Source organism: Haemaphysalis longicornis, unplaced genomic scaffold (assembly GCF_048455015.1).
Source record: "Haemaphysalis longicornis isolate Haplotype H1 unplaced genomic scaffold, Haemaphysalis longicornis Haplotype H1 scaffold_5, whole genome shotgun sequence".
NCBI classification, from domain to species: Eukaryota; Metazoa; Arthropoda; class Arachnida; order Ixodida; family Ixodidae; genus Haemaphysalis; species Haemaphysalis longicornis.
Genome location: NW_027526385.1, coordinates 137,039,378 through 137,052,630, shown reverse-complemented (window position 1 = coordinate 137,052,630; position 13,253 = coordinate 137,039,378).

Sequence of the window (13,253 nt, the reverse complement as noted above, 5' to 3'; positions counted from 1 at the left end):
GCGGTTAGTTTTCGATTACTGTTGGGGAGCCCGTGAGCCAATTTATTTTATTGGAGGTTTGGCATGATACGCCCTGGGACCAGTCAAGGTAATCAGTAATATTTTCGTTCTTATTTCCCCACTTTACCGTAAATTGGGAAAGGGGACGCAGAAAGATTGGAAGCCCCTTCGAATTTAGTTTTATGCTAAATAAATTTGCATTACGCGCTAAACTTTCTCAGAATATTGCCTACCATGGTCGACAAATGTTTACTGGTATATCCACAAGGATAACCAATCACCTCACGATCCTATTAGCTCTTTCATCTTTTTTTGTGGATGTGCGGCTGAAAGTGAATTCAAATTCTTGCGGTCACTCTCAGCCCTTTTCAAGTTTGTTTTGCCAGTACTACTACGTCACCGTCAATTTTTGGGGACAAGTAGGTATTCTATTCACCCGAAGGCAAGGTACTACTTAGAGGTAGGATATTGTGACATGGCAGTGTAGGCACTCTTCGTAATAAATTGTATTAGGGAAATGCAAGCCGGTATCTAAGGCAGCTGCAATGTCCAAAGAACAGCACGCAGGTCCACAAGGTTCTCAACGTCGTCATCTCCTTTAACCAAGGCTATGTACAGCTTGGCTTAGATCAGTGCAGCTGCGCGGAGAGGTTATCGATAATTAAACTCCAAAATAACCTTCGCTCCTTCATTGAAGTCCTTTCATTTGCCAAGGTGCAAGAGCCTGTGTCAAAACCTCCGGCGGCGCGAGCACTGGCCCGGTGCAAACGACGAAAGAAGGTTAGAAGCAGCCTGGATTGCGGGAATGGTGCGGCTTCAGACGGGAGACGTGCATAAGCTGCGACGTTGAATGAGATGACGGCAAAAGTCGAAGGGGTCCACTTTTGTTGGTCACGGGAGTACCCATGTGTGGGATGCGGTAAGGGTCAGTGAAACAGCAGAGCAGCCGTGTCCTCAAACTGGATGCAGGATAGAGGGATATGTGTGCAATGGGGGACTCCGTGCCCAATTTGCAAACAGCCGGAAACGATCAAGCACGTCTTTTTGCATTGTTGGGCTTCGGTAGCTTTGTTGGATGTTCTCCAGAGGTACCTCCGTAAAGACTGCCTGCTAAGCCTCCATGGCACACAATTTCTAGCTGTAGAAAACAAGGCGGCGACATCCTTAGGACCTCGTTATGTGGTTGGCCTTGCATAGCAAATGGCGCTCCCTCATGGCCTGGCTCCACGGAAATGTGGACGCCGGTCCTACGCGGCAATGTTTTCGTGATTCAGTATCACAGTACGTAGAAGTGCAGAAGCGCAAAGCATACGCTCCTGATTAGCTGTCAAAGATAGAACTCTTGACTACACTTAAGGAAGTTTAGAGAGACTTGATAAGTTGGTGGCTTCTCGCTAGAATTGATCCAGTAAATAATTTTTTGTGTGTTTCTGTGCTGTGTCAAAGACCGGCTATAAAGAAAAAAAACTGTGGTGCGACCGGCCTGTTGCTCGACCAATACAGATCCTATGCCATGCTCCCTTTCATCAGTACAAACATATCATCGTACAAACTTAACTTAGCCTGATCGTTGAAATGGGCCAGAATCGGTCAACGGGTCAGACGGGCAATGAGAGAGGAAAAAGCCGTGGTTTGCGTTAGTCTCTACGAGGAGGAGTTATTGGTCTTCAGAATATCCTTGACCGTGCAGGCTGTGTCAGCGAAGTATGAACCGGCGGAAGTAAGAACACTGGCAGACAAAGCAGCGAACGTACTTCGCAGATCAAGGAACAGGAAAGTCTTTGACGGAGCGCAACTTATCAGGGTCGGGTCGCACACCATCAGCGTCCACTACATGCCCAGGATCTTACGTTGTTGGCCACCGAAATGGAATTTGGCCGCGTTGAGCTGGAGACGGCATGACGGAAGACCGCAAGGATGTCCCAAAGACGTTTGAGGTGTGTCTGGATTGTTGGGGCAAACAACATGACGACATCCAAGCAGCAGATGCACGTTGACCACATATAACCACGCAAAAGCGAGTCTGTCATCTTTTCGGATGCTGAAGGTGCACACAAAAGCCGAATGGAATGACCTTCAAGTGGTACCAACCGTCCAGCGTCACAAAAGCGGTCTTTTCTCGGACCATGGCGTCAGCAGCAATCTGCCAATAGCCAGATCGTAGGTCGATGGACAAGAAATAGGACGCAACGTGAAGGCAATCGAGGGCATCGTATATACGAGGTAGCGGGCAAACGTCCTTCTCAGTGATTTTATTCAAAAGCCGGTAGTCAACGCACAAGCTCCACGAACCACCTTTCTTTTGCACCAAGACAACTGGTGAAACCATGGACCTAAAGAACGTTGAATAAAGTCCTTGTTCGGCATTTTTTCTACCTAGTTTTGGATGATTTCTCGTTCTGTTTGAGACACCCGATATGGTTGCCGGTGTATAGGGCCCGCATCGCCGGTGTTGGTCCGTTGCGTTGCCTCCGAAGTCGAGTCTAACGGACGGCCATTGAAATCAAAGATGTCCCGATAGGATGCAAGTAACTCGTTCTGTTCGCCAGCTTGGGTGGCAAAAGGCCGGATGAAATAAGCTTTGTTAAAGGGGCACTGACACAAAAATTTTGCATCTTGTTTTTTTTGTTGCGATAAGTAGCTAGTGACCTACTTATAACCTGTAGAAACCTCATTTGCTTCAGCGTGCGACGGTTGTTTAATTAGAGGCATTTTCAATGCGGCCAGTCGCAGTTTCGGTTTCAGCGACAGCGAATGCCGCGAAACGATGGATTTTGTGGATTTTGTGTGAACAAAGCTGACCACGTGACCGTCGGAGGGATATCACAGTTACAGAGCAGAGCCGCCGTAGCACTGTCGAATCCGCATCGACGGCAGTTTCTGCGAATGCCCCCCGTACTGATCTCGTGAGGCGCCTAATTAAAAAGCGACCGTGGATGTGACGCAGGCGCTGCGAGTGCAAATGCTACCGCGGCTAACGAACGACGCGCGACGCTCGAGACGGTGGGTGGCAAGACGCGCGCTGGGAGCAGCCGGCCGATCAACCTACAGGTCCGCCTACAGATGTGTTCGGCTTAGCACTGCGGCGTATATTCGAGTGCCGCTCTCGTAAGCGGTGCAGATGACAATTTTTAATGCAACCCGCCATGGCATCATTAATTCCTTTCTCATGTAAGCCACCATGGTCGGGACTTGGGGACAATTTCGTGCAGCGGTAACAAGCTATCACTCGAGCAACCTGCGCCGGCGTGGGCCACTTCGCGGCCGTGGCCGCCCCCTGCACAGCGACCGTGCGGCTTGCTCAGTGGGCTTTTCGTGCCTCCGGCGCGTTTCCGCATCCAATGGTAATAAACAGTAATAGAAACAGAGTGCCTGGAATCGCTGTAGAACTTTGATCGCGGCCAGCTGCCCGATGAGCTGACGAAATCACGGCGCCTCCGCCGCCAACGATCGGGTCGTTCGTTCTCGAGAGCAGAAGCTCCGCCCTCCGGCCCTCCGATTGGAGCGGCGAGCCGGCAGTGCGGAAGCGGCAAACACAAACTCGTGACGTGTTTGGATGTTGTTTATTTACACTTGCGCGTGGTCCTCTGCTGGCCGCTCGGTTGCGTTTCGCACACTTCAAAATTGATTTTAAATATGTTCTAGGCTGTATTCACCGCTGATATTTTGCAGATGATGTATATGTGTTCCCACCAATCTATCTCCGAAGTTATCTCGCCTTCAAAATTTTGTGTCAGTGCCCCTTTAAGTCATCGGAGGTCGGCGGATGATCTTTCGGACCGTCGGGAGCACTTGGGGAGACATCAGTGGACAGATGAGAGAGCTTGCATCCTTCGAGGAGACAAACAGTGGACAGTGACATTCCCTGTCGAAGCACTTCGTAGGAAGGGCCACTATTCAAGAATGGCAAGATTATTTGATTTTGTGCGACCGTGACGACTGTATAAGGAAGCGCTACGTTTTGTCGTAGGAGGACATCGGTAAGAGGGGAAACAATGCAGTCGCCGTTCGGGACAGGTGGGCACGATGACAAAGTAATGTAGCTTATGGATTTGGGAGCTAATCGGGGGTGTTCAGCAGGGCATAGACGGCGATAAGCTTCAGTGTCGGCAACAGGAGTGATCGGCAGGTGAAGACGAAAGATACCTGATGCGCAGTCTATGAGGGCGGCGTGGTCGGTAAGAAAGTCAAGATCCAGAACAATGTCATGAGCGCATGCATCCAGGATGGTGAATAGGACTGGAATTTTGTGTCCGGCGATGCTAACTCCAGCTTTGCAGAGACGAGAAACAGTGGGCGTGCACCAGTAGGTGACTAGTACTATGTTAGACGGAGCTGGCGTCATAACTTTGTGCAGGCGGCGGCGAAGGTGCGAGCTCATGACTGAAATGTTCGCACCTATGTTTATTAGGGCGTCCACACAAAACCGTCAATATAATCTTCCGGGAGATTGTGTGTGGTCGCAATACTGAAGAGAGAATTTTCGGGCCAGGTCGGAAATGCAGCATCACGATTCACCTCTGGGAGCTGCATGTGCTGGTTTCCGGGACAGGTAGCTGCATAAGAAGCAGGCGGGGAAGGACGCGGGGTTAGGGCGGAAGATATTAGCGATGTTTTCTTAGGTGCAAAAGCCTGTGGCCTTATAAACTCATTGCATTTCATGTGTCTTTTAATGATTGTAGATGGCGCCATAACCTCACAAATGATAAACAGGAATATTTTTATTTCTTTAGGGAGCCCGTGTATTGAATGATCGATCGATCGAACAATCAATCAATAAACTTGTTTCCTATACAAACAAAAATAACGCTGGATTGATTGATCGACCAATCAATCGATCATTTGATTGATTGATTGATTGATTGATTGATTGATTGATTGATTGATTGATTGATTGATTGATTGATTGATTGATTGATTGATTGATTGATTGATTGATTCTGGGGCTCAATGTGCCCAAGCTAAACCTGCGCTACGAGGCGCGTTGTCATGTTGGAAGGCTACGGATTGTTTTCACCGCCTTGAGGTAGATCTCTTACGTGCGCCCAAATCTCGACCCACGAAAATTGTCTGTTTTCGCTTAGATTAGAAAAGCAGCCACCGCGGCCAGGAGCGATCCCTCATCCTTGGCTCAGCAGCACAAATTCTCAGCCACACAGGCACCGAGGAGGCCCACAATGAACAAGCTGTTTAATAGCGAAATGGGATCGAAATAGTTAAAGAAATAATTGGACACTTGCACATCGTATGCAGAAAATAAACGTTTTTCCATAATGCAGTAGTCTGCTCTAAAAGTGCATGCCTTTTAAAGTATTCGAAAACCCGGTATATTTCATGTCGCCTTAGTCAGACTTGCGAATCTCAAACACCTGCCTTACAAGAGTGTGAAGACGATGGCTGAAAGATCATACCTTTCATAACGCTGCTCTGGTATTGTTGCATTAATGGGCTGTGTAGAGTGGCGCATGATATGAGGCACGGTGTGTAGCTGAGATAAAGGGGTGGGCAAGAAGGGTTAGGTGTGCGTTTGATGAGGATGTCCGTGGCAACCTTTTTCTTTGGCCATGCAACCGCTATTGCTATACCTATCAATATTAGATTGTTCGCACAGCAAACATCCAAACGTTTTTATACTGTATGGGATCTCGAAAACGCCGGGAAATTTTGTCCTTAACCAAGTGGAGCACGACGCACTGATGGCAACGATAGAGGCCTATTCTATACCATCTTGGAGGGAGGCCTTTAACTCAACCATTGTGAATTGCTACAATCGTTTATCGAAAGATACTTTTCACCGTAAGATACTTGACCCTCGAACTCACCTACACAATTTTCGGCTAAACACCTATAGATGTGTATAAATAAATATTTGGGTGTTAAGGGTCATTTAAATTGGTCTGTCAAGCAACCAATGTAAGCTGGTATGCGAATGCAATATTGGCTTCGTAGAGAAAGAGGACAGGAACAGAGGGGTCGTGTCTATTTGTGACACTTTTGGATGTGCAAAATATTATCCACACGCGCTAGTGCAGCGGTTTCTTCGGAACCTCTTTTTTTATTACTGTGACGTAGGTATGGTTTTACACATATGGTGTGTATGAAGAGAATATTATAGATGTTTAAGTGCGGAAGCACGCACATCATTTTGCGTAAGCAGGTGTTCGTGAGCGCTGTTACAAGACGTTTTGTGTGCGTATGCTCAAGGAATGCTCAAACATTTCTAAGCATGTGACGGCGGAAGTCTAGCTGGCCCATCTGTTCCTCCGCTGTTGACCTTTGTGTTGAGCTTTTATGTTGCTTTAGTCAGACCGCTCCCGCAGCTACAGCAATTGCTTATTTCCCCAGATGGCAGTAACCACGAGTGTCAATTTTAGCTGCTCTAGCTGGTAACCCTTAATGTACGTTCTCCAACTTCCCCGCTTGCAAATAGGGCTTGGAAGTTCGTTTCCCAAGGCGGTGTGTAATTACGTTATCTGCACACACCATGCCAATTAGAAGGCGCGTTAAGATGTGTACTACAGTCCATTGAATTTTTCAGAGCCCTCAACTGGTGCCAATGCTTTCCGTTGCGGGACGGCGCTTTGTTTTTCTATACAACCGATTTTTGAAGCTTACCTGACACGTCCAATAAAACGCAGATCAAAATCCACGAGCGGAGAACGCAACAAATGTCCAACATCACAGTGTGTACTAAGTAAATATATAGATTTGAAGTTACATAGCACTTTGTACTCTTTCGCTGTGTTAAATGCTCCTAAGAAAAACGAGTTTGGAGCATGAACGCCTTTTGTCAAATAGGGTTGGATGAGCCATGAAATCCCGCTCACCTGTTTGGAGTCTGTCAAAGTCCCTGCTGTTCCCCGGGTTCTTTTATATTTAAGAAGCACCATTGAGATGACAGAAAATATCAAAACGACGCCATATCTTTTATGGTGGCAACACACAAATGCGATCATTAGTGTTACATGGGCGGACAAAAAGCCAGAAAGGCTTATAAGTGTAGGTCAACAAGCCCAAAAGGGCAAATACTAGAGGATGAAATATTATCTAAATAGCTTACACGAGCCCGAATACTCGCGCGAACGCGTAAAACAGAAGTAGCCTAAAAACAAAAGCGCCGGGAAAGCTATAGGTTAACCTGGCTTGGATTGTATAGGAGTAAAATTTTCAGAGTGGTAAACATTTTCTATTACTGCATATGAACCTTATCTTAGTGGCAGCGCTTTACAATCCTTAGTGATTTAGAGGGGCCGCAAGGTTTCCCTGCAGCATTTTTTGCACACATCAAATTTTTTTACATCGTCAACCCGTCGATGAAACCGGCCTATCTGCGACACCGAAAACTTAACGTATCGTAATATTCCACGACCCTACAATTCACGTTCTACTAACCTAGAACTGCGGGAATGCGTATGCACGAACGACCATAATTTAAACGGTCTTAAGCAGAAAAATCAACTTGCAAGTGGCATTGCACACTTTACGACTCCAAGGTAACCGTTTTGGTTTGCAGCACGTAATAGAATTCTGCGAATTTTATTTAAATACGGTAAAGCAAAGGTCACTCACCCTTAAATATTCATGAACGCAATGTATAAAACAATAACATTCCAGGAAGGCTTCCAGTGGAAGTAAAAAAGCTGTTTTCACGCCACAATGCGCGTAAGGACATTCCTTAAAATGCATACGTGTTCCAAGACTTCATTTAAAGAAGATCGGCATCGAAAAAACGCACATCAACTATTTATTTAAAATTGTCAGTGCTTGAAGAACATTGTCAGGAAACACCGCAAGCTATATTCCTCTTATATATATTCACAGAACAGAATTTATTTTCCCGCTGCTGTATACAAAACGGGAGCAAAATTTTGGAGCCAATATTTGCCTTTCATACAGAATTTCACAGTGGCTACAATTCAGCGCCATGTTTAGGTTTTTTTGATGAAATCTCAATTTACCAGCAATAAGTGCACGACAACTCCCAAGATAAACAAATGTTATCTGATATGCTTCAGAGCACTACAAAAGGAAGCAGGAACTCACTCTAATGTATCTGATGTTTCCAGACTCTCGATTCATTGATTCAGAGAACGAGGCGCAAGGCTATGCGCTGTTTTTTGTAGTATTCCCACCGTCTATTAAAGCGAAAGCTTTCTTCTTGGTTGCCGATAGCGCCCTGTCAAAAAACGAACGCATGTCACCATAGACCGGCTGTTGGGCTGAAATGGTTTAAAAATATTTCTGAACACGCGGTGCGTGTGTAAAAACAGGCGTCCACGGTGCTAAGACAGTTACTTATAAATCGCGAGAAAGTAAGAGTACTAGATAAAACAACACACGTCTCCATCGTGAAGAACGAGCACAATAGTTTATTTTTATGTCGTTAACTCAGGATAAATATATATTGTTCGTAGATGCGATTACTCATTGAACAAAAATCGCCGCAAGGGTTGGTTCTTCGATTGCTATTGTATTCGAAGTTTTGGCGATAGATTGGGCGCACTTAAGCGAAAGTTGGATGCACTTCTAACGAAGGTTGCGACACATATTTGACGCACGCTTGAGATCAGAAAGCTTTCGTTCTTCTCTTAACATCCTTGTTACTGTACATTGTATTCTTAAGCGCCACCTGTGATATGGTTTGCCACGTGAAGGTTCTAACGCTGGGAATTAAAATGTCATTGTGTATATAACAATACTTGCCCAATTAACTATTGAGTAACGTAAGAAGAATGTCATACGTTTGCGTAGGCAGCAATTTCTGATAATGTTTTACACAAACTGTTGTAGGTGGGTTCACGAGCCACAATATCGTGCACACAATATGTACACCTGGCGGAAAAATAAGCCGGGCCACGCGAGCGCGTACCAAAATGCATTGCCCTGCCATCGAACCCTGCACTTCAGGTGTCGAGATATCCATGTGCACGTAACCGTCCAACCAGGCTCGCTATACTGTCTTTTCCTTCACTTCAAGTGGCAAAGCTGATCCCATTCAAATTTGGCGACAGGGTTCACTTTCTTTGCTAACATGCCTTGCTTGCACACGCTTTGGCTGCGAACGCCAAGGGTGAAATGCGCGTTGTTCACGCTCTCCTGATCCAACAGGTTACGTATCTCGCCCTTCTCCTGTACGAACTTGTTCCACATATGCCCCATGGAGTGTTGGAATTGTTAACGCGATAGCGTTAATATTCTGATTTTCTGATTTCCCCGTGGCTCCTAGCCGTCCGCTATTAGCCGTGCTCATCAGGCGTTCACAGAAATGCATCACCGCTGCCACCCAGAAGGTACGACGGAGGTAGAAACATTCGATTGATTGATGATTGATTGCAGGGTTTAATGCGCCGACGCAACGCAGGCGATGAGGCGCGCCGTTGTGGAGGGCGCCGGATTAATTTTGAATACTTGGGGATCCTTAACGTGCGCCTTAATCTCGTACACACAGGCGTTTTTTTCTTTTCGCCTCCATCACAAAAGCGGTCGCCGCGGCCGGGAAGATTCGAGGGCTCCGCTAATGTGTGATGTGGCGCAACGGAAACTGAAGTATGGAAAGGAGGACAATTATGCGTCGGATACAAATGAAAGGACAGGCGTGTTTAGCAGGCGCCGCGTCTGCGTGGTGAAGTTTGTTCCATGCCCTGTATTTGGTAGCATGCCCAGCAGATACGGTAGCCAGCCGTGTCGGAAACTTACGTCATCACAGAGAAATGTATTTACACCAGAAGATCAGAAATACAACTTTCCGGTAATTCATGCCCCGATTTTTCACGCGGGCCACAAGGCACGACGTAGCGCATGTCTTCGGAATAATTTAAATCACTTGAGGATCTTCAACGTGCGCCGAAATGTCGACACGCTTGTGTTTTTCTTTTCCGTTTCTATCAGAAAAAAGCCACCACGGCCGGGAATTCAACCCGCGTTCATGGGATCAGTAGCTGAACGCCTTACCTACTGAGCCACCTCGGCGTGTTTTCTAGCGGGACCTATGCCCGCACAACCATTGCTTGACCTAAATAAAGCAGGCAGCAAAGGATAAACCCTGATGGCTCAGAAGTCAAGGAAGGCATGATTATCAGCATAAAAAACTAAAATAATGCCCAATATATATTTTGTAATCACACAGGCTTTCCAAATACTTTTCTATATTTCCAAAGTTCCGTCCCCGCTCCAAGCTTGGTTTGGCAAGCTACAGATGGCGCCACACGGACAAGGCAAATATCACCCCGAAAATAGGTATGGATGTCCTCCCAGAGCAAAGTCGAGTACGAAGACCTGGCCTTGTTCTACAGACAAAGGGTACCGACAAACTCCCAATCGCCAAAGCAAATCAATTGCCCACAAACAAAACGCCAAATCAACACCACAGTAAAAAAATAGACAAAAGAAGGAAAACACTCGTGGAATCACTGGTCATGATCCGAATATTGCAGCGCCTAACATGGCACGAAGTTTCCCCGCACCGAAGAAAGTGCAAGGAACACCATCATCAGGACCGCATTTGCGGCAGTTCTCTACCTCGCAATTTTGACCGTGAGATAAACTAACAAAGGGTGGACCACGAGGGTAACGGAATAGACATATGTATATGGGCATAGAACAAGGTGAAGATCATACTTTCGATGCAGGGATACAATAACTATATTCGGAGCAAAGAATACACTCCGGAAACGCTGGATCCGGAAGCGCTGGACAGAAAATACACTCAGGAAGGTCAGTTGGTGAGTCCTTCACCCTGCAGTCGTCCTAATAGGATGTTGGTTATAATCACGATGAATATGTCCTCAACTTGTGTCTTTTTAACGCATCTCAGAAATTCGAAGAAACCACTCCCCTAGCACCAAGAAATAGAATGGTACAACAAAATCGAGAGGGGCCATTGTACCCCTTACCGGCACTCCCCATTTGAACAGAAACTACTGCACGCCTTGATAGACTTAACACCGATCCAGCGACCCCCAATAAAAACGTTCCTCAGCTAATATTAGGAATTATGGATCCAATCCAGGCGATATGTCAGTATCAAGTTCATCCGTGGAAAGTTCCAGTATCATGACACCACAGTATACACCGACTCAGGGTGTACAAATGTCCGAGTCCCACATTGTGGCAGTTGACTACTGTGGTACTTTTTGTGACTGCGTGACTTTCCAAAATACAAAAACAAACTAGTGGAACTTGGATCCATCCTCATGGCTATCCGTAAAGGGGAAGTATCAAAGAGAAGTGCAACATGATTACAAACTCTCAAAGGATATTATACCGTTTCGGTAGGCAGAATACCTGAGCGCTTCCGTGCAATATTCTCATCCACAACGAAAAAAAGATAAAAACTTCACCGAGACACCCGGGTCGAACAGTTAGAAAAAGTTAAAAACGTCACCTGGACACCCGAACCTAATGGTTTGGAACAGAACCACGTACTGACCAAAAGGCACATGAACTCACATACCGTGCCCCTTGTGACCATGACTACCCCACTGCCCTCCTCGAAAAACGTTAAGAACGAACAATCATCCTATGCCTAGGAACACGATATTTCTGCTTATTACAACGAGGTCTCAATGCTGAAGAATTACGAACTCTGCAGACGAAAAACCAACACAACTATCTGAATATTTATGTGCGTGAAGGTGTTCTGCGGGAACATCAGGCATTACCTTAAAACTTTGCTAAAATAGGTGAAACATCCACCCTCTTACGCGCTAACTTTCCATGGGCAAAGGTGTGGTTAGGGGAGAACAACTCAAACAAATATCATATTCTACTTCTTCGAGACTTGGGATGCAGATTTGGTTAGCTCACTATCTCAAAGTCAGCGCGACCTGATTTAGAGGAGAATGGTAGGATATGCTGCATCTGGCGCTGTAAACTCAGGTTCCACCTTTGAGCTCCCTGCCATCTCTTTACACCATTTTTCCACCAGAACTATTTCGTCCTGAGCAAAGATCTTCGCTCTCTCTCTCTCTTTGTCTCTCTCTCTCTCTCTCTCTCTCTCTCTCTCTCTCTCTCTCTGTCCCTCTCCAACGCAAATTTATTCAGCCCAGCTTAGACTTCACATTCACAGAATAAACATTTGGATACACTGACGCCTCCTCGCTAAAACTTACAAATACCTCGCATCCGCAATCTTTCACGCTGACATGTTAGCAAACAGAAGCGCAGTCATTTCTCTCTCCTGGTACGCGGCGTTTAAAAACCCTCGTTGCAAGTCTTTCTCTTTATGATGACCTTTAGTGCTGGTCAAGCATAGATCTTAAATGCAGCTACGCTTACGAAACGCTCCGAGAGGATCAAATTATCGCTATCGCGCCTTACATCTTAGTATCCAAACGTAGATGTCGCTGCAAATTTTTGTTGCCTAAAAAATGCAGTTAGTCGGTAAATAAAAATGAGCTGGCCATAACAAAAGGAATAGAGGCGAGCAAAAGTTTATTGGAATAAACTGTCACGAGAGATCACCCCGCACGCGTACTGAAATAGGTATTCAAGAAAAGCCAGAGCGCAGATTGGCGTGATGGTGGGTATAATAAAACAGAATAAATATAAACGATGGATTACAATACGCATTAAATTTATTGACACAGCCAGAGACCAACATTCTGGCATTTACACAGTCAAACAAGAGCTATCATCCTTGAAACAAACATATTCGCATCTCGTTGCAATGCGTCCCTCATTAAAACATGCAGTTAGAGCACAGCACGCTTCACCATCGGCGTCCGCCTCAGTGGCATAAGCAAACAGGACGCGCCAGGTGTCACTGTTTAGTGACCCCTAGCGGGAAGCGTTCAATGATATCAGCTTTGCAGCTTGAAGCGAAACATAAGACAGAGTATTATACAGGTGTTGGATGCGCACGCGCACATCTGCGTCTCGACACAACGATTGCGACGATTGCTTATTTTGTCGCCGGGTGCACGTGTTTCATTTGTTTTATATTAAATTTCAGTCTCTATATGCAACTTGGCCTATAGACACCACTTGTCCTAAAGACATTATTATCGGCGCTCGTCAACCAAGCTCGGTTGTGATTTTTTATTTTATGCCTGGCTGATAGCCTTGCGAATTTTTATATTTTGGTTGAACTGAATTGTATCGACAGTAATTATCAGCTTATTCAGGTAATTTTTGAATCCCATTTTGTTCTCAACACAATAATTACCAAACATTTATGATGTGCTTTGTGATAGTTTAAGCTTTGTTTGAGGACTCTCTAGCTATACACGTTTACTAATAACTCAAGTTAATAA